General features: G+C 46.9%; 1 pseudogene; it reads right to left on the bottom strand.

Annotated features, from left to right (window-relative positions):
* Positions 1-10,917: 10,917 nt before the first annotated feature.
* LOC129527284 (large ribosomal subunit protein uL29-like) lies at positions 10,918-11,429 on the bottom strand (annotated as a pseudogene).
* Positions 11,430-21,238: the final 9,809 nt, after the last annotated feature.

The raw sequence follows: 21,238 nt of genomic DNA, 5'->3' as shown, positions 1-21,238 counted from the left end.
GGTTTTTGTTTTGTTTCCTGCATAACTACATCGTTTGTTCTTTACTAAATCTGCACGATCTCTATATTAATCACCTAAAGACTTAAGGAGAAACAAACGTGGGACGCCCCACTCCCCAGGTCAGGGGCACTGTGCCATGTGGGAGCCCATGGAGAGTGAGTCAAAAGCGCTTGGTGACTGCGCGGGGCAGGTCTCCACCTGAGCCCCGCCGTCCACACTGCCAGCCTGGAGCCTCCATCTCTCTGCACCCTCAGGCACCGGGTGGGCTCCCGGCCTGAGGCCCTGAGGCTGCCTTTTCTGTGGATGGCCCCTTTCTTGCTGGAAGCCTGGAATGCCATCGCGGCTCGGGGGGAGCTGCAGAACTGCGCCACGCGTTTCCATGCAACGTGGCTCCTCAAGATGCAGAGGAAGGAAGGGGGTTTAATCTAAGATGATAAATCATTTGTGCTGCAGGTTCTACAAGGCTCGGTTGGCTGTCACTGCGATACAATTTGATCAAACAGTGTCATCCAGCGGGGAAAGGAGCCGGCAGTTCCCAGGAGGCGGGACCCACTGGCGCTCCGCAGCCTGCTTCGGCTACCAGGAAAATCAGCTCAGTTTAGACTCCAAAGGGGCGTCTCCTGGTTCGCCTTTTATTTACACCAGGCCATCCTCCTGCCGGCGTGGGGGCTGGAGAATCCCTTCCCTGCTCCAACCTGCCCTCTCTCTGCCTCCTTCATTTTTCCAGACCACTTTCATTTCACAAGAGCACAATTTGAATCATTATCAGCTTCCGACGGTTGCTTCAGCCTTTGCTATCTTCCCCGAACAAAAGTAACAATATTCAATTCAACCTGCATGTGTGTCAAAGGGAAATGCAGAGGATTAAGCTCTGGAGGCCTCATCTCATAGGGATTAAATGCACAAGCCCACACTATGTCTCATTTTAGACACACCCAGCTCTGCACAAAGCCGGTTGGCTTTAGAAAGTTGACAGTGAGAAGCCTGAATTCCTTAGGGCACCACAATGATACTCAAAGGGCGGCTGCCCAGGGCAGATTGCATGATAAACCCAGAGTATTTGCAAATGGAAAACACACTTCCATGCAACGCTTCACATCGTGGGGATTCTGTGGCTGTTTCCCTGCGATCAGCCTCAGAGCTCCTGGCCTCCCTCCTGTGGGAGGTGAAGGCCACTCTGTGTGAGTCTGTCTTGGGCTGGACCTCAGGTGCAGCTGGGAATCGTATCAAGTCATAAGTCAATCTCTCAATAAATATGTGCAATAGCAACGGTCCTGCCGGTCTCCCCAAGCACCCGGAGTCGGGGCTAATGGGAGAAAAGACAGAGAAATGCTCATTGTGTTCAAGGGGCATCTGCCGCGGAGTGAGCCCTGCCCCGGAATCAGATGGAGGCTGCTCTCAGCTCCTCGGCCCCAGTGCCGGGTGACCTTGGCCCACCTGCTTCCCTTCACTGGGACTCAATTTCCTCAGCCGCTCAATGAAGGGGTTGGGCTGAGTGACCCCGGAGGCTCCTTCCCTCTCTACTTTATGATCATGATTGTGCGATATCGACCGCGGTGGAGCAGGTCGTTTCAGCTCCGCGTGCAGCGCGGCTCTGTGCGTTGATCTCAGCACCACTTCTCCAGTTATCCAAAGCTGACGTCCCAATGTGACTTTCGCTGGGCATAAAACAAGCAGCACGGTATTGTTTACAGTAATTTTAACTTCATAATGATGTTTACGGTGATGCAATAGCATTATCAGGATTTGAAAGGGCTTCGGGGTGTGAAGGGGCCAACCGCAGCCCCTGCCAGTGCCCGTTTTCCCTGCGCCCCAGTCCCATCCTGGCCTTCATGATCCGCACGTGTCAGGACACTCAAGGTGTTTCACCGTCCTGCGCTTTCCCAGATGCTTTTGTCTCTCCCACATCTCTCTCCAGTCTGTCCAGCTCACTGGATTTCTCAATCACTGCCCTAATCCAGGTCGCCTCTATGGGCCCCCAGGTGACCCCAGTGGCCTCCTATCTGGGCACCCTCCTCCCCTTCTGCACTGCCCTGTGACTGGGACACTCAGGTGGGCCTCAGCTGGGCAGCAGGGTCCACATTGACCCCTGAAGGCAGTGGAGTAATGGGGGGGGGGGGCGCTCTGGCAGGGGCTGGCAGTGCCATGTCTGATCTGCAGAGATATCACCCAGCTCTGGTGGTAAAGTCTGGAGGTTCATCTGGGACTAACCCTTTGCCAGGCCAGCATGTGAAAGGGGAGGAAGGTGGCATGGAGGGCATTTGCTGAGATCCAGAGCAGAGAAAGGAGGAGAGGGAAGCCAGAGAAACCAAAGGAGCTGGCAGGGGGTGGTACTAGGGGTACAGGGAAGGACCAAGACAAGGCCTGTAATTCCAGAGGGACCCAGGGAACCAAGGTGGGGATGAGGCTGTTTCTGACATTGGCAGGTCCTGTAATTGTCCCTTGAGAACTGAGGCAGGATAGAAGGAGGGTCGCTGGGTAGGAGGCATGGAGGAGCCAAGAGGTCAGGGTGCACTTGGCTCATCTTCCATGCTTGGAGGGCAGGGTGCACGAGGTCCATCCTCCATGCTGGGTGGGTAGGGTGGACGTGGTCCGACCTCCATGCTGGGAGGGCAGGGTGCATGAGGTCCATCCTCCATGCTGGGAGGGCAGAGTGGACGTGGTCCAACCTCCATGCTGGGAGGTCAGAGTGCACATGATACGACCTCCATGCTGGAAGGGCAGAGTGCACGTGATCCATCCTCCAGGCTGGGAGGAAGGGGTGGACGTGGCTCATTCTCCAGGCTGGTGGGACCACTCTGATAATGACAAAGCAGGCAGTAGGGATGCCTGCAACCCAATGTGAGGTTGTGGGTGAGGGTTGGAATTGCCCCCACATTCATGTGCTGAGATCTAAACCCCAGCTCCTCAGAATGTGACTGTATGTGGAGGCTGGGTCTTTAAAGAGGCAATTAAGTTAAACTGAGGTCATTTGGGTGAGTCCTAACACAATATGACCAGTGTCCTCATAAGAAGGGGAGATGAGGGCACAGAACAGGCACAGAGGGACATCTGTGGGAGGACACAGGGAGGGGACAATGTCTACAAGCCAAGGAGAGGCCTTGGGAGGAACGACCCCGCCCACACCTTAATCTTGGACTTCCAGCCTCCAGGATAGTGATAGGATAAATCTGTGATGTTTAAGCCAACCATCGGTCATGGAACCCTCCAGAAGCTGATCCATCCTCCCGATGCTGATCCGTGAAACCTCAAAGGTTCTGTCTCATTTACCTTTGAGTCCCCCACCTCCTGCCAGACACTTGCTCTGTACGTAGACAGTGCTGACCTACATCCGTTACTCAGTGTGACGTCAGCTGTCCCTCAGCAGCCATGCAGATATCCTTCAAGTTCAACAAGAACTTGTCATCCCCCAGTGAAAGCGTGCAATGCTTCCTCCATCTCCTAACACAGCAGCGCACCGAGCTGCCTCCCGCTGCCTCCGGCCACCCTCCCTCTGCCTGCCTCGCTCTTGCTAAGTGACTGTGAGGGGTGAAGTGTGCTGCATGCGCTACCAGGACTGCATCCCTTCACGGGCTCCCCCGTGCTAACCCACACCCTCCGTGGACATTCCTGTCTCTATGTGGAAATCTCCAACTCGCCACTGGACTCATGGTTCAGTAATCACTGTCCTAAAGGAAAAACACACCTGCCACCATCTCAAAGTTACATGGGAGCATCTTATGAAAAACAGACAACCCCTTCTAAATGTTTTCCATAGTGAGGGTGCTGCTGTGTATTCGTGAAAACCTGAATGCTTTTTCACCTCCTTCGCCTCCCTGTCTTCTCTCCAGAAGGAATTTATCAGGAGCCACAACAGAATTCCCAAGGGCAGACACCGAAAATCGGTCAGCCGTGGTAATAAATCACCGAAGGTGTTCCCAGCATTGTCCCGGCTGTTTGGAAATGTCTTCAGCATGCTCCATTATTTAGGTAGGAGGGGGCCCAGAAGAACTCTTGAATGGCTGTTTTCTTACAGGGAAACCACGGGGCCTGGTGAGGGGGCAGGTGTCACACCCTCCCAGGAAGAATTTGCTCAACTCTCCTTCAGGTACAGGAGGTGTGGATGCCCACACTCCATGGACACCCATGTGTAAGGTCACAGGCGGGACTGTGGCTGCAGGGCACCCTACCCATCACCCACATGTCTCCAAACCAGGTCTCTGTGGCTCCCCAGATGGGGCCTTGGAGTCCGGCTTTGTCCAGAGGCCCAGCAAGCCTGACTGTCAGCCCTGCAAGGGGCCATGAGTCCTGGAAAGCCACTCATTCCCAAATCATGGCAGCCACAGCCATGGGAGCTGAGGTTTCCCTGGTCTTGAAGAGACAATGCCCCTCCAGGTAGGTGATCCTTTCTTCCTGAGAGAGTGAGAGGAAAGGGGAAGGAACCAGAAGAGGTTAAATCCACAGGCTCTGGCTCACAAGCCACAGTCAGAAGAGGAGCCCATGGATTTCACGACATCTGGCTCCCCAGGCCTCATGTCCACCACCACCGACATTGAATGGCAGATGGCATCTACGGAAGCTCAGCCACAGGACCCAGCTGGTGACAGCTGGACTCTGGTGTGAGGGTCTCCCATCCTCTTCTCTGGGGGCTTCTCCCTTTGAGTTGTATCTTGGGGTCCTGCCTAACTCAGGGTGCCTGCGTTCTTTGCAGAGCAGCTCTTTGGGGTTTAATCAGCTTGTGTTGGTGTGGGGAAGCCGCATTATGATCTGATAAATGTATCATGTGTGGCATTGCACTTGTTGGTTATGAAAAATCAGCAGTTGCCTGGTAACCAAAATTGTCTGTCAGCTCCCAAACCTCCAAGGCCACAGAGCCAGGCCTGATGACTTCTAAGGAGCCATAGCCAAGGCTGAGGAACAAAGCCTGACGAGCCTGGGACATGGGGGCCAGAGACACCCCAGTTCTCATTCAAAGTTTTCCCATGAAGAAAACAAATCAGGGAACCTCAGGTCTGTGGTCTGTAGCTGCATCCAGCTTTAAGAGAGAAGTGGGGAGGAAGCTCTTCCAGGCTCCTGGTGGTCCCAGCAGCCACACAGGGACAAGCATCGTGTGTGGAAGTAGTGGCTGCCATTCGTGCCAGGTCTTGGGGAGACCCTGAGTTCATTCCCGGTGTCTGGGTCCCTTGGCAGCCCACCCCCACAGGCATTGCCTGCATTGTGCCTGGGCTCAGGAGTGGCCCTAGATGGGCCTAGACGTCACAGTCCAGTGAGCTTGGCAGGGGGGCATCTGCTTCCAAGACTTTCTCTGGGTGCCTCTCCTCCAGTGGCCTGGCCACTCTGTGGGGTCCATCAGCCACCCCAAAGGCCACAGACCCCAACTCAGGCATGATAATTGAGGGAGGAATGTAAAAATCCCCCTGGGAATGAGAGCCAGACCACGACCCTGGGCTGCATTCTCTATCCCTTTCCCCTCCTAGGCACCTCATCATTGAGGCCTAGACCCGTCTCCGTCTCCCAGCCTCAGGGTCCTCCTCCCCTTCTCCACGTATACCCCACCCGTCATGGACAGATCACAGCGAGCTGGAATCACACGTGTACCATCTCCCTTGCTTTTGCCCACCAAGTGTGGACCACTGTGTTTTACTGTGTTGCCTTTATAGTAAATAGCTCATGTAAAAAGACTTATGACCTAAAATTATGTTAATAAAATCATGTGTGTAATCCTCTGTCGAGAGAGGAAACGTCACTGGCCTCTTGGGATTGTGAGAGTTGAACTAAAGGCTGTGGAGGCTTGTTGTGAAGGGGAATAGAAACCTGAGGCTTCTCTGCCCCAGGCTTGGTGCCTTTGAACCCTCAGTAAATGCAGAGCGACCTCAGGGGTGGCAGGAGCTGTCCCGGGTGCCGAAGATGGCAGGGAAGCAAGGCAGAGGTGGGATAGGGAACCCCCCGCAGAGCTGCAAAGCATTTGTTGGGCAGGGAGACCTCTTTCGTTAAATGGTAGGCTGCCCCAGATTCATATTCTGCTCACCCGTGCATCAGGCATTCATTTTTTCACTCATTCATTCATTCACATGCCAGGTCTTAACCATCGGTGCCACCTTCTCACCACACTCCATGCATTGCTCTGACCTCACCTCCACCAGGCTGGCAGAGGGGGTGGCACACACACCTGCTGCACTCACTGTTGGCCCTGTCTGGAGCCATTTGCAGGGGCTTTCTCCGTGTCTTTCCAGTAGACACAGCATGGACCCTGTAGCCAGACATGTGGGTTCATCTGGGCTCCACCACTTCCCACTGTGAGACCCTGGGACAGTCATGTAGACCTTGGAGACCTCGTAATATGGTTATGATAATTAAGTTGATTCGTAGACTCAACCCCTTGGGAACCGTGCTCTCCATATAAGTGTGATGTGCTGCCTGCCCTTATTCTTACCATGTCCCTGACGGCCTGGTGACAGGGCCCTGGGCTCATTTGCCCTTTAACCCCTACACCTATGGACACTGTGCACACCCCTGCCACCACGTGAGGCCTGCTGCACCTCTGCACCTCAGCCTCTCATCCTGAGGCTGCCTTAGTTTGTGATTCTGCAATGACATATTCTCCACCTACCTCTGCCCACTAAAGTGCAAATCCCACCAGGCCTGGGCCTTGGTCGTCATCTCCCCAGGGAGCTCCAGGCCCCAGGACAGTGTCCCACGCACAGCAGGCACTCCCTCCATGGCTGTGGAATGACTGTGTGGCTTCTGCAGAGATGTCCCCCGCTTCAGGCTGACCTGCCTGGAGAAAGACAAGCCGCTTCTCTTCCATTATGCTTTAATTTCTAGAAGTTTCCTTGTTTGGGGGGCAGGATCACTACTTCCTTAGAATAATTTCCTTTCCTATTTTCAGCTTATAAACTTTGGAAGCAAATAAACTCTCCTCCTGTAGAAAGCACCCCGACAGGAACACTGCCCACGCTGTGCTGCGCTGTCATTAATGAATTACCAGGATGGTGCAATGCTGTAAGGGCTCATCTGCTCCAAGCCATTCCCAGGGAGGGCAGCTTTTCTGGGCTGGATGCCAGGACAGCTGGGCAGCCCCTGGAGGGGTGGAGGAGGGGAGTTACTCCCCAGGGGCACTACTTCCATGTCGGGAATGTGTGTGTTTCCTCCTGCTAGGTTGCTTTCATCTCAAATCTTTTGTATTTCCCATTGATCCATGTCTAGAATGGACAGAGCAGCAGGAACATTCAAGCCACTTCCCTGTAGGATGATTAGATCTTGAAAATTCGATGCCATAAATTATACATATACATATATATATATATATATATATATATATATATATATATATAGAGAGAGAGAGAGAGAGAGAGAGAGAGAGAGAGAGAGAGAGATGGAGTCTTGCTCTGTCACCCAGGCTGGAGTGCAGTGGCGCAATCTTGGCTCACTGCAACCTCCATCTCCCAGGTTCAGGGGATTATGCTGCCTCAGTCTCCTGAGTAGCTGGGATTACAGGTGCCTGCCACCACGCTCGACTAATTTTTTTGTATTTTTAGTAAAGTTAGGGTTTCACCGTGTTGGCCAGGATGGTCTCGATCTCCTGATCTCGTGGTCCACCCACCTCGGCCTCCCAAAGTGCTGGGATTGCAGGCATGAGCCACCATGCCAGGCCATAATTTTTAATGTAGTAGAATACTGTCTACCTTTTCTTAGCATTTACACAACTCATGGTTTCCAAGAGGACTCACGAGGATGAACATCCACATCTCTGGGACCATTACTCTCCCTCTGAACTGATGTTGGCAGAATGGGAGTTCCTGCTTCCCTGGGGGACTGTGACCTCACAAGGGTGCCTGGTCTTGGTCATCATCGTTGGATTCCTCAAACAGAGCCTGGGGCGATGTTGGCCCAGCGTTGAACACGGCCCAATGAAGATCAGGTGTGAAGTAGACGCAGGGGCCTGGCTTGGCCTTACAGCTGTGTCAGTCAATATCTGAGCTACATTTTTAGTTTAACATGGACCTTGAGAGGAAATCATAGTGTATCTCAACAAACACATGGAAAGAAGAACTTTTTACAACTTTTAAATGAAGCAAGACAAAAGCACCATGTGTGGTTCTCGAACATGGTGTCAGGGTGTTCCCTTTTCATAACAGTAGCCTTTAATAATCAGAGACTCACAACACTCAGCCCGTGGTGGGCAGGACTGTGGGCTTCACTTATTTTAACTCTGGCAGCCCTGACAAAAACTCTAAGAAACAGGTGCACATAAGACCACAGCTTGTAGTTGAGGAAACCAAGGTATGGAGAGGTTGGGTGACTTGTCTCAGGCAGAGAACAAGCAAGAGGCAGAGCTGGGACTTGAACCCCAACCATCCAGCCCCAGAATGGACGCTCTTAGCCCCTCTGAGGCCATGCTCAATGTCCAGAAGCCAAGTGGGTCTGGAGGCCAAAAGTCACTCACATGCCAGTCTAACTGCCAGTTAGACTCCATTCTGAAGCATCAGAGCCTCAGGCTGCAGACGGAAGGCAGATATTCCAAGGCCTGGCACTTCCAGCTCCCAGGGCAGGTCAGGGCCACGAGAGAGGTCGGCTCTGCTCATCAGAGCCTGGAGGGGGCTGGCAGCCAGTCTGGATGGAGGGAGAGGGGCTGAGCTCACTGGCCCCACTGAGGGTTCATTGGCAATTTTGGGACACTATCAAGTGGGCAGAAGGCTGATTTTAGGGTGTCCTTGACTCTCACCATGAAAAATAGTAACAGTGCTTGGATCCTGCTGGTGCAGGGTTATGGGTAGAAACTGTGCTAGACATCAATCTCTGGGGGAAAATGTAACTTTCAGATGAATATTAAGGGTGAGACCAAAACAGACCTGGGCTCCATCTGGCCAGGACAGGGGGGTGTCAGTGAGTATAGTGGGGGTGCTTGGGGTGGCAAAAGGCTAGAGAAAGTCACCTGCACCTGTGTACACCAAAGGCTGTCTGGCATCACCAAAGACATCCTGTGGTCAGAATTTATGTTCCTGCTTTTTCTGACAACCATCCCATGATATCCTTCACTGAAGCATCTTCTCCGGCACCCAAAATGTGTCACCCTTTCTCATTTCTCCATGACCCCTGGGTCCCTCATGGGGAACCTGCATCGATCTGCAGAGACGCCCTCAGCTGGCCCCATGGGTCTCATTCATCCACAATTGGTAACTGGCCTCCTTGACTCTGTGGCCAAAGACGTAGGTCTTGGATTCCTTGACCCACCACTTGTTCGTTGTGAAAGCTGGGGCTGGTGGAGGGGCCTCACTGACTACAGAAGGCAATGACGTTACTGCCCAGCTCACAGGATGCGTGTGAGGACTGCCCGGTATCCATCAGGAGCTTTGGAAGCAGCACCTGCCATGCAGCTGATGCTGGTGCTTCCATTCTGTGGATGGAGCCGTGTGGGTGCCCCACTAAGGCTGAGTTTTTGCCCATCACACTTGTACATTATTTGCGTGTTTTGCTCCTCTCCTGGGGGGAGGTCAATTACAAAATGTCCTATGGTTTTTTAAGTTACAAAGCATCATCTCAATCAGTTGTTGAAACAAGCAGTCTTCCTCTCACCTACAGCTGCCACAGCTCTGGACTCCATCCACGTTTGAGGTTTTCCATCCCACATTGCAGGTTTGGGGCTGTGGGCAGGACTGCAGTTGGGCCGGGCGAGAAGTTGTCACCTTCCCTCCTTCCTGGCTCAGTGCCTGGTCCTCCCAGCCAGGACAGACACCCTCCAGGACTCCCGATGGTGGGGAAGGGGTGGCGGGGACAGACGAGGCAGCAGGAGGCATCCTGCTGGGCTGGCACCATGGCGGCCAGGACACACTGCCCCTTGGGGTGCAGCTGCTGTCTGAAGCTGACTCTTCCCATGGCTGGGATCTCCCCCTTGCCATTCCCTCATATGCCCTAAGGTGAGGGGGGGTGTTTTCTGTTTTTTGATTTTTTTTTGAGACGGAGTCTTGCTCTGTCACCCAGGTTGGACTGTAGTGGTGTGATCTTGGCTCATTGCAACCTCCACCTCCTGAGTTCAAGTGATTCACTATTCTCCTGCCTCAGCCTCCTGAGTAGCTGGGATTACAGGCACCTGCCACCATCCCCTGCTAATTTTTGTATTTTTAGTAGAGGCAGGGCTTCACCATGGTGGCCAGGCTGGTCTCAAACTCCTGACCTCAGGTGATCTGCCCTTCTTGGCCTCCCAAACTGCTGGGATTATGAGCGTGAGCCACCATGGCCGGCCATTGTAAGGTTTCTCTATTTGAGATGACTGCGTTCAACACTTCCCTCCAGCTTCTGGAAGCCCATCTCTTCTGGAACATCCCCCTGCCCCACCTGGGTGAATCTAGGGCAACCCCAAGCACCCTTGGGGGTGCCTGTATCTAGTTCAGGGGTAACCCTCACGCATATTGAACTACCTCAATCAGACTTTCACCCTGCGATCTCTCAGAGATGGCTCAGATGCAATCCATCGCCCCCAGATTATCCAAGGCTCTGTATTAACCCCTGTGGATGGCATTATCAAAGCCTCTCTTCTTTGCCAAGAGGTAAAGAGGATTTGTCCTGTAGCCTTTCTTCAGGCAGAGGCAGAACTTACGACACCCTCGGATCTCTTGATCATCACCTTTGACGGTGTCCCTGAGTCCATTGTACTTAGTCTCAGGAGGTGTCACATCCCCACCTCTCCCCTAGATGGGACTCACTGCGCAGACCTCCAGAGAAATCTTCTACAAAAACCCTCATGGGTCATCTGCTCCAGCCCCTCTCACTGCTCTCAGGGTTGGGAGGTAGAACCATGTGGTAGGTGGAATTGACAGCACAGCTCTCTCCAAAGAATGGAACATGCCTTACAGTTACACCCTCCACTGAGGAATGACAAAATGCTCTAAACATTTTTTTTGTTTCTCAGCCAGCTGTGCTTTATTGACAATACACCACTCAGGCCTTGATCGTGTACTTCCTCAGCGGGGACAGCCACTCCTTCCTGCTTCCTCAGCGGGGACAGCCTCTCCTTCCTGCTTCCTCAGTGGGGACAGACTCTCCTTCCTACTTCCTCAGCGGGGAAAGCCGCTCCTTCCTACTTCCTCAGCGGGGACAGCCTCTCCTTCCTACTTCCTCAGCGGGCACAGCTGCTCCTTCCACTGCTGCTTCTTGGCCTTCAGGTTCTCCTCGTGCTTGTTGAGACATTGGCGCATGGTGTGTGTCTTCTTAGGCTGCAGGTCCAGGGGCTGGTACTTCTTGCCCTTGTAGAATTTCCTGAGGTTTTGTCTGGTTAACCATAAGAACACGGGCAATGGATTTGTGGATGACTCGGATCTTAGACAGCCTGGAGGCTGTGCCGCCTGTCACTTCAGTGACGCGCAGCTGGGACAGCTCCACCCTCAGGTTGTCCAGCTGTTTCAGCAGCTCCTTTTCTTCCCTTGAGGGTCTTAGGCCTTGATCTTGGCCATTGCTGCACAGGCGGCCACCGCCCACTCCTGCTCTAAACATTTTTATGTCTTTTACCTTAAAAATGTCTTCCTGCTAGTCTAACACTTTGCATTGGAATACACAGTGATCTAGAATTTCCATTTCAACACTCTTTCTAATTATTGTTTTCACCCAGCGTTTCTGCTAAACCTGGGAACTGATGGAGCTATTTGACTGTTCCCAACTGTCTTTATCACATTCACTGGCACATTAATTTATTTACTGTAATCCACACCTCTAATCCTGAACAAGGTGTTGGGAAAGGTGTGTAAATGTGTGTCAACAACACACTCTAATTAAGTGTTGTTTCTCAGCTGGGGGCACTTGTACCCTCCAGAGGTCATCGGGCAATGTCTGAAGACATTAATGGTTATCATAACCCTTGTGTTTGTGAAAGGGTTGCTGTTGCACGCAGTGGGCAGAGGCCAGAAATGCTTCTAAACACCCCACACTGCAGGGACAGCCCTGTCAGCCCTACAGAGAGTGACCAGCCCCAATGTTAGGCGTGCCATGATCAGAATGTTTTCCATAGGGAGCCCCCAGGCCACTAATCCAAGAAGACCAGCATCATCAGCCCCACTGCCCTCCGCACTTTGTGCTTCTGAGAACACCAGCTTCACAGTGGAGGTAGCCCTGAGTCATCAGCTCCATGGGTTGGTGAAAACATGCATCTCCCAGAGGAAGCTGAACATACACTCAGTGCTGGGCATCTTTTAGAGCTCCCTTCCCTGCCTCAAGCACTCAGCTGACTTGGAAAGAGCCACACGCGCTGGGACTGGAAGGAACGCCTCCTTTCCTGCATGCCCGTGCTGCAGTGCCCACTCCACTCACCATCCCTCCTTGTCGTCTTCTGGTCACTGTGTCTTCAGCAGGGCATGAGTACCTCACCTGCAGGCTGCGGATGGGCGCGCTTGTGGTTCTGCCTGGGAGGAGGGTTTGGCACTGCTGCAGACGCAGCCTCCCATCTGTCGGACTCCTCTACCTGCTCTCCTGGAGCACCCCTTGGCTTCAGCAAGGCTGGCCCTGGAGTTCACTCTCCTCTGGGGTCATCCTGCCCACAGCTGGGGCCCTCTCTGGCTTAGGTGCATGGATAAGAACAGCCTTTTCTTGAAGAGATGAGGAGTCCCTTAAAGGATCGCCAATAGCAATGAAACCAGATTCTTCTTACCTGGTCTATAATGAAGCCAGCCAGGCAGAGCCAGAGGTCCCAGCATCCCTGAGACTTGACACCTTTTCCTCTCAGTCACATGGCCCTCCTGAGTCCAGTCAGGACTCAAGGCTGTGAAACTCTGCATGTCTGGTTCCTCCTTCTTCCTTCTCATTTTTTTTCTTTTTCCTTTTCTCTTTCTTTCTTTTTTCCTTTTTTTGAGATGAAGTCTTGCTGTTCCCCAGGCTGGAGTGCAATGGCATGATCTCTGCTCACTGCAACCTCCTCCTCCTGAGCTCAAACATTCTCCTGCCTCAGCCTCCCAAGTAACTGGGATTACAGGCATGCACCACCATGCCCAACTAATTTTAGTATTTTTAGTAGAGGCAGGGTTTCACCATGTTGGCCAGTCTGGTCTCGAACTCCTGACCTCAGGTGGTCCATCTGCCTTGGCCCCTCCAAGTGCTGGGATTATAAGCATGAACCACCATGGCCAGCCTCTTTTTTTCTTTCTTCCTTTACTCCTTCATGATCCTATGAGTCTCACACCAGAGCCTGGCACTATGATCTATGCAGAAAACTGAGCAGCTCCTTTGATCTTCCATGCAGGCTTGCCCGGCTGTTATTCATGTCGGGACTGGCATTCCATTCCAGGCCTGGGGAGCTGCATAGTGTTTCTATTCTTGACTCTCATGGATGACAGGAGTTAGGATACTGTGGCCCTCCCCTCCATTGGACCACAATGTACGCCGTGGTTTATGCTCTAAAACCTTGGAGGCGTGTTCCCCAGTCTGCTCACTTCCCACTGGCAATGCTACAGGGAATTGTAGGGTGCCAAGTTGAGCTTCTGGCCTTCTAGAACCTTCTCCCTGATTAATCTATATCCTCAGGAGTTCTCATGCTCTGGGTCATATAACCACTTCATTTTTGCTCTCTATCCCCTCCCCATAAGGAATACCTGGAATTATTTATTATTAATTAGAGGAGCATGAAGAAACCTTTAAGACACTTCTAGAATGGTAATTTGAGGAGCTCCAAGAATCCATTTCCCAGCAAAACAACCAAAACTGGTAAAAATTATTTTAAAAAACAATAATGTCTCCACAAATTGTTTTAAGGGGATTAAGCAAATGAAGGTACATTCATTCACAATTTCAATGAAATCTTAAGAGCAGTGAGAGTCTGTGACATTTGAGGCCCTAAATGGTCCCATGACCTCCTCTCTCCTGGTCAGCTTCCCAGAGCTCCATTTCCAGTGGCCAGGAAGACAGGGCCTTCTCTCTCCTTGGCTGTCAGTCTGCATTGACTGTATGAGGAAGGGCAGGTAGCCAGCATTTCCCAGCCCCACCACCTCTGAGGTGCAGAAGCTGAGTCCTTGTTGAGGGGAAGTAACCAATAATTTGAGATTCCCCTCTTACACCCAGCCCCCACTCAGAGGGCAGTGTCTCTGCCCCAGGCATGCCAGGCTGAGAATACGAGGGCCCCAGATCAGGCTCACATAGTTGAATTTCCACACTTGAAGAGAAAAGAGAAGAAGACCAGAAGCTACTTCAGAGACTTTGCTTGGGGAAAATTTAGTCCACAAAAATGAAGGTTGCCAAAGCTCTCCCCTAGTAGAATTAACTTCAAAACACAGTGTTCAAAATAGTGTGTTGAAACCAAAAGAATCTCTTGAAAATAAGGAAGATTGTGGTGGTGGGCAAAGGGCCCATGCTCCATCAGAACAAGCTAAACATAAGCTAGCTAGTTTACCAGACAGAACCAGAAAACGAGACAGCTAAGAGAGCCCTCTCAGAGTTCAAATGAACCTTAAAAATACTGGCTTAAAACTTTCCCTTCCTGAATTTAATTTTATCAAATTATGGAGCAACTTATGTACCAGGGAGTAGGGGGGAAAAAAACTAAAACATAGCCAGCAATGAGTAAAAGTCTGACAGCTGGGTGCAATACCAAAGAGACAGAATTCTGCATAGAGATGTCAGGGACAGAGACAGAGACAGCCCTGCTAAATCCACCATCACCCCAGGGAGACTGCCCTTGTCCAGTGCTGCCTTTGTGGGGTTGACATCAGAAACCTCATACTGTGTGGAAATAGAGTTCATTAAAATAGTCCAGCAAAGTCACTAAAAAAACAAACAAACAAACAACAAAACAAGCCTCAGAAATAGTGCTAGGAGATTAGTGTCTAGAGCTGGTATAATATCTTACCTAAAATGTTCAGTTTTTTAAAAAAATTATGAGTCAGGAAAAGAAACAGGTAAGTGTGACCCTGAGGCAGGGAGAAAAGTGAGTCACAGTACTTGCCTGTGAGAGGCCATGATGTTGGATTCAGTAGGCAAGTACTGCAAAGCAGCCATTGTAAATATGATCAAAGAACTAGAGGAAAATATGCTTAAGGAAGTAAAGGAATCTATCATGGTAATAGCTCATTGAGTAGAGAATATCAATTTTAGTAAAACTAAATGGATGTTCTGAACAAGGAAAGTATGATAATTAATACAAATATGTACCAAAGAGCTCAACAGATTTGAGTTGGCAGAAGAGTCTGCAAACATAAAAACAGATATACAGGGATTCAGCAATCTGAGAAATGGAGAGAATAGCAAATTAAAAAAAGGAAGAAAACCTCAGAGGCATGTAGAACCATTCAGAGCACCAGTATATGTGTCCTGAGAATACAAGAAAAAGAGATAAAGCAGAAAAATGACTAGAAAAACCATGAAACTTCCCCAAATTTATGAAAAATTGTTATCTACACATATCTATCTAGCTCCATGAGCTAGGATAAAGGCAAAGACATTGGCAAACAGACATGTCATCATTAAAATGCTTTTAAAAGGAAAAAGACTGATCCTGAAAGCAACAAAGAGAAAGATCAGTTGTCACACAAAGGGATTCCAGGTGAGATGAACACATGACTTCTCATCAGAAGCAATGCAGGCCTGAAGACAGTGGGACAGCAAAGTCGAGTGACAAAAGGAAAAATCAGAAACTGAGACTATCAGATGCACAGAAACTGCCTTTTAAAAATTAAAGTTAGTTCCAGTTTCACATGTAAGGAACACAGAAGTCACCACTCTGACCTAACAAGTAAAAAGCGAAACAGATTAAAAACTCCAGAAGTATTTTTGATTCTGTAAGTGGATGAGCACACAGTGCCAACCACTCCCCCTGAAATTGGAGAGACAGTTGTGTGTAAGCCGGGAGGCACAGCTTGCTAGAGGAGAGATTTGGGATGAGAAACTGCTGTGGGAAACAGTGTCAGAGTAGAAGAAACTGAACTTCAACTGATGGATTACTAGAGGCCCAGAGTGGATGAGTCTGAGAGTTATAAATAACTCCAAAGGGACCCAGTACCAGGAAGCCCACCTCACTCTTGTGAGTTTTACCTGCAAGAGCTAACCAGGTTCCCCAAGAAAATACTGCAGAAAAAAACTGTTATGCTTCCAGCAAGAGGAGGAAAAAAGGAACTATTTTGAAATCTACCAAATTACTTAGTTCTCAAAAAGGCCTGTCCTCAGGAGAAAACATCCAACCAGAGCATAAAATGCTGGAGTTTTATTGGCGTTTAACTTATGTGAGGGAAGAGAAATACCCAACTTCAGCCTGCCCTAGCTTTCCACATAGGAGAAGGAAAATACTCAATCCAGATCCTAAAATGTTGGGGTTTTGTCAGAGTTCAGCTTCCTTGAGGGAAGAGAACTACCCAATTTCAGCCTGCCCTGGCTTTCCACATACGAGGAGGAAAATGCTCTCCTCCAGCCCACTCTCGCTATCCTGTCCCATGTAAAACAGCAGGAACTGAGAAGCACTTGTGAAGTTAACAGTCCAGAGACACAGGGTCGCTAAACAACTGGGACCAAATCGCAGGATTCTATAACACTTTGCCTCCCCCCACACCTTAGCACCACATTCCTAAAAGCCTGCTAAAACCAATTCTTCTCATTGAGCACACAAAGCCTGCCTATGAAAAACATTATAAAGCGTGCTTAAAAATGCACATACAGTTTCAAGAAATAGAGCTAGCATCAGAACCAGACATGGCAGTAATATCGGAATTATCAGACTAAGAATTTAAGACTGTAAGTACAAATATGCTACAGGCTCTAATAGAGGAAGGAGACAGCATGCGACACCAGGTGTGCAATGGGAGTAGAGACAGAAACCCTAAGAAAGAACCAACAGTAAATGCTAGAGATGGAAAACACAGCAACAGAACTGAAGAATGCCTTTGATGGGTGTATTGGTAAACTGGACACCCCTGAGGAAAGGATATCTGAGATGAAGGACGTATCGATGGTAACTTCCCAAACTGAAGAGCCAATACAATAAAGGCTGAAAAAACAGAACAATATTCAAGAAGTATGGGGTGACTACAAAAGATGAAACATACTTGTAGTGGGACTACCAGAAGGAGAAAAAGAACAGAAGAACTGAGGGGAGAGAGAGAGAGAGGAAGAAAGAGAAAAGAAGAGAAGAGAAGGGAAGAGAAGAGGAGAGGAGAGGAGAGGAGAGGAGAGCAGAGAGAAAGAAAGAAAGAAAGAAAGAAAGAAAGAAAGAAAGAAAGAAAGAAAGAAGAAAGAAAGAAAGAAGAAAAGAAAGAAAGAAAGAAAAAAGAAAAAAAGAAAGAAAGAAAAGAAAGAAAGAAAAAAGAAAGAAAGAAAGAAGAAAGAGAGAGAAAGAAAGAAAGAAAGAAAGAAAGAAAGAAAGAAAGAAAGAAAGAAAGAACTTGAAACAATAATGACTGGAAATGTCCCACAAATTAATACCAGACACAAAGCCTCATTTCTTGGAATTTCAGAGATCACCAAGTAGGATAAATACAAAATAATAATAATAATGAAAAATCTATGCATTTTATTTTCCAACAACAGAAATTTGAACATTTTTTAAAAATCCAGAATGTAGCCAGGGAGAGATGAGGAGAAAGACCATACCTATAAACCAACAAATATAAGAATTACATCTGACTTTTTAAGCAGAAATTAAACAAGCAAGAGGAGAGTAAGGTAAAATATTTAGTGCTAAGAGAAAAAGACCACCAACCTACAATTCTGTACCCTGCAAAATTATCTTTTTTTTTTTTTTCTTTTTGAGACAGTTTCACTCTGTTGCACAGGCTGGAGTGCAGTGGCACAATCTCAGCTTACTGTAATTTCTGCCTCCTGGGTTCAAGTGATTTTCATGCCTCAGCTTCCTGAGTAGTTGGGATTACAGGCACCCACCACCACACCTGGCTAATTTTCATATTTTTAGTAGACACAGGGTTTCACCATGTTGGCCGGGCTGATCCCAAACTCCTGACCTCAAGTGATCTGCCCACCTCAGCCTCCCAAAGTGCTTGGATTATAGGCATGAGCCACCATGCCCAGCCAAAATTATCTTTCAAAGTTGAAGGAGAAATAAATCAAAACAATAAAAAATGGAGATAATTTATTATCAGTCAATCTGCCTAGTAAAAGATGTTACAAAAGTTCTTTAAAGAGAAGGCAGAGACTCAGATCACACAGGAAAGATGAGTTATGAAGAAAGAAATAAGTTAACATAAAGTAAAAACTTATTTTTTCTTGTTTTTAACTGATCTGGAAGATGATAGTCGGTGGTAAATAATAGCAGCAAGATCTTCAATTAAGTATGCTTATGATATATCTTATGTGTGTGTAATAGCAGCAAGGTCTTTAATTAAGTATGCTTATTATATCTTATGTGTGTCTACATATGTGTGCATGTACACATAAGCTATACGCATGCATGTACACACTTACGTGTGCCTATGTATAAGTGAAATGAATGACAGATATAATGGAATGAATGCAAGGGAGGAACAACAAATATTTTATCACACAACATGTGAAGTGGTATAACGTTCTTTGAAAGTGGGATTGGATTCGTTGTAGATGTGTATTGCAAACTCTAGGACAATCACTTTAAAAGGTTTAAAAGGGGGAGTTACTGATATGCTAAGAAAGGTGAGAAAACAATCATATAAAATTATCAGCTATAACTACAAAAGGCAGAAAAAAGAGTGAAAGACAAAAATACAAACAAGAGCAAGTGCAAGATATAGAAAACAGGTGCCAATATGGTAGATATTAATCTACCTTTATCAATAATCACTTTGAAAGTCGATAGTTTAAACGCACCAATTAAAAGATGGAGATTGTCACAGTGGATCAAAAAATAAGACACAAATATATGTAATCTACAAGAAGCCAACTTTAAATATTAAAAAATGTGGATTAAAAGTAAATGGATGGAAACTATGTCATGCTAACACTAATTCAAATAAAGCAAAAGTAGCTATATTAATTTCAAACAAAGCAGATTTCAAAGCAAGAAAAGTCATCAGGGATAAAGAAGAGAATTACATAATGATAGAGTGGCCAATTCTCCCAAGAGACATGGCAATCTTTAACAGATATGCACCCAAAAACGCAGTGTTAAAATATGAGGCAAAAGCTGATACAACTGCAAAGAGAAACAGATGAATTCACTCTCATAGTTGAAGACTTCAGCGCCCCTTCTATCAGAAATGGACAGATCCAGCAGACAGAACATCAGCAAGAACATAATTAAGAATACACATTCTTCCCAACTCATAGGGAACATTCACGAAAACAAAGCACATTCTGAGCCATAAAACACACCCTAACAAAGTAAAAATCATATAAACCATACAGTGTCAGCTCTTAGGCCACAGTAGAATTAAACTAGAAATAAATAACAGAAAGATAACTGGAAAATCACAAAATATATGGAGATTAAACAGGACATTAAAATAATGCATGAGTCAAAAAGAAATCTCAAAAATTGTTTTTAAATTTCTTGAACTAAATTCAAATAAGAAACAACAACAACAACAACAAACTCCTGGAACTAATATAACTAATTAACTACAGCAAGATTAAAGGATATAAGGTTAACAGGCAAAAGTAAATTGCTTTCCCAAATGCTAGCAATGAACAAGTGAAATTTGAAATTAAAAACAAAATAACATTTACACTAGCAACTTAAAAAGTGAAATACTTAGATATAAGTCCAACAAAATATGTACAAGATCTACAGCTCTGTTGAAAGAAATCAAAGAAGAACTAAATAAAGGGAGAAATACTTCATGTTCATGGCCAGGATGACTCAATATTTTCAAAATGTCAGTTCTTCACAATTTAATCTCTAGATTCAATGTAATTCAAATCAAAATCCCAGAAACTTATTTTGTGGAGATTTAAAAATTGATTCTAAAGTTTATATGGAGAGGCAAAAGACTCAGAGAAGCCTACATAATATTGAAAGAGAAGAACAAAGCTGAAGGAGTATTACTACCCAGCTTTAAGACTGTAATCCTACAATAATCAAGACAGTGCGATACTGGTGAAAAATAGACCCATAATCTGTATATTTTTAATAACAACCCTTTATCAGATATGTCTTTACTGCAAAAAACCCATTGGCATGTAGATCAATGGAACAGAATAGGGAGCCCAGAAACAGACCCATGTCAATGCAGCCAGTTGATCTTTGACAAACAAACAAAGACAATGCAATGGAGTAAAGATAACCCTTTCAACAAACGGTTCTGAAATAACTGGAAATCCACATGCAAAAAACATGAATCTAAACACACACCTTACACTCATCATAAAAACTAACTCAAAATAGATCACAGACCTAAATGTAAGATGCAAAAGTATAAAACTCCTAGGCTATATCATAAGAGAAACATCTAGATGATCTCAGGTAGGATGATGTGTTTTTAGATGAAACACCAAAGCCATGATCCATGAAAGAATGAATTAATTGGACTTTGTTAAAATGAAGAACTTATTTTCTGCAAAAGACAATTTCAAGAGAATGAGAAGACAAGACACAGACTGAGAGAAAATATTTGCAAAAGACATACCTAATAAAGAACTGTTATTAAAAATACACAAAGAACTCTTAAACAGACTGCGAGAAAATATTTGCAAAAGTTATACCTGATAACGAACTGTTATTACAAATACACAAAGAACTCTTGAACTCAACAATAAGAAAACAAGCCAGTTAAAAAATATGCCAAAGATCTTAACAGGCACCACACCAAAGAAGATACACAAATGGCAGATAAGCATATAGAAACGTGCTTCATATTGTATGTCATGTAAGACCTAAAACTATAAAATTCTTGGAAGAAAACATAGGGGAAAAGCTTCATAACAATAGGTTTGGCAATGATTTCTTGATTATCACACCACAGACACAGAAAACAAAAGTTCAAATAGACAAATGGGACTACATCAAAATTAGAAACTTCTATGCATCAAAGGATGTAATCAACAGAATGAAAAGGCAACATACACAATGGGAGAAAATATTTACAAATCAAATAACTGATAAGGGGTTAATATCAAAAATATATTAAAAATCTCCTACAAAATAACTACAAAAGGAACAAATTAAAAATGAGCAAAAGACTTGAATAGATATTTCTCCAAAGAAATACAAATAACCAACAAGCACCTGAAGAGATGCCCAGTGTTTCTAATTATTAGAAAAATGTAAATTGAAACAATGATATACCACCTCACACCCATTAGAATGGCTACTATTAAACAAAACAATAGAATACAAAAGAAACAAAGAAAATCCTAGAAAGAAAACTGT

The sequence above is a fragment of the Gorilla gorilla genome, chromosome 16, assembly GCF_029281585.2.
Source record: "Gorilla gorilla gorilla isolate KB3781 chromosome 16, NHGRI_mGorGor1-v2.1_pri, whole genome shotgun sequence".
NCBI classification, from domain to species: Eukaryota; Metazoa; Chordata; class Mammalia; order Primates; family Hominidae; genus Gorilla; species Gorilla gorilla.
The sequence above is the reverse complement of the archived record's forward strand: the minus strand, read 5'-3'. Positions and strand labels throughout refer to the sequence as shown.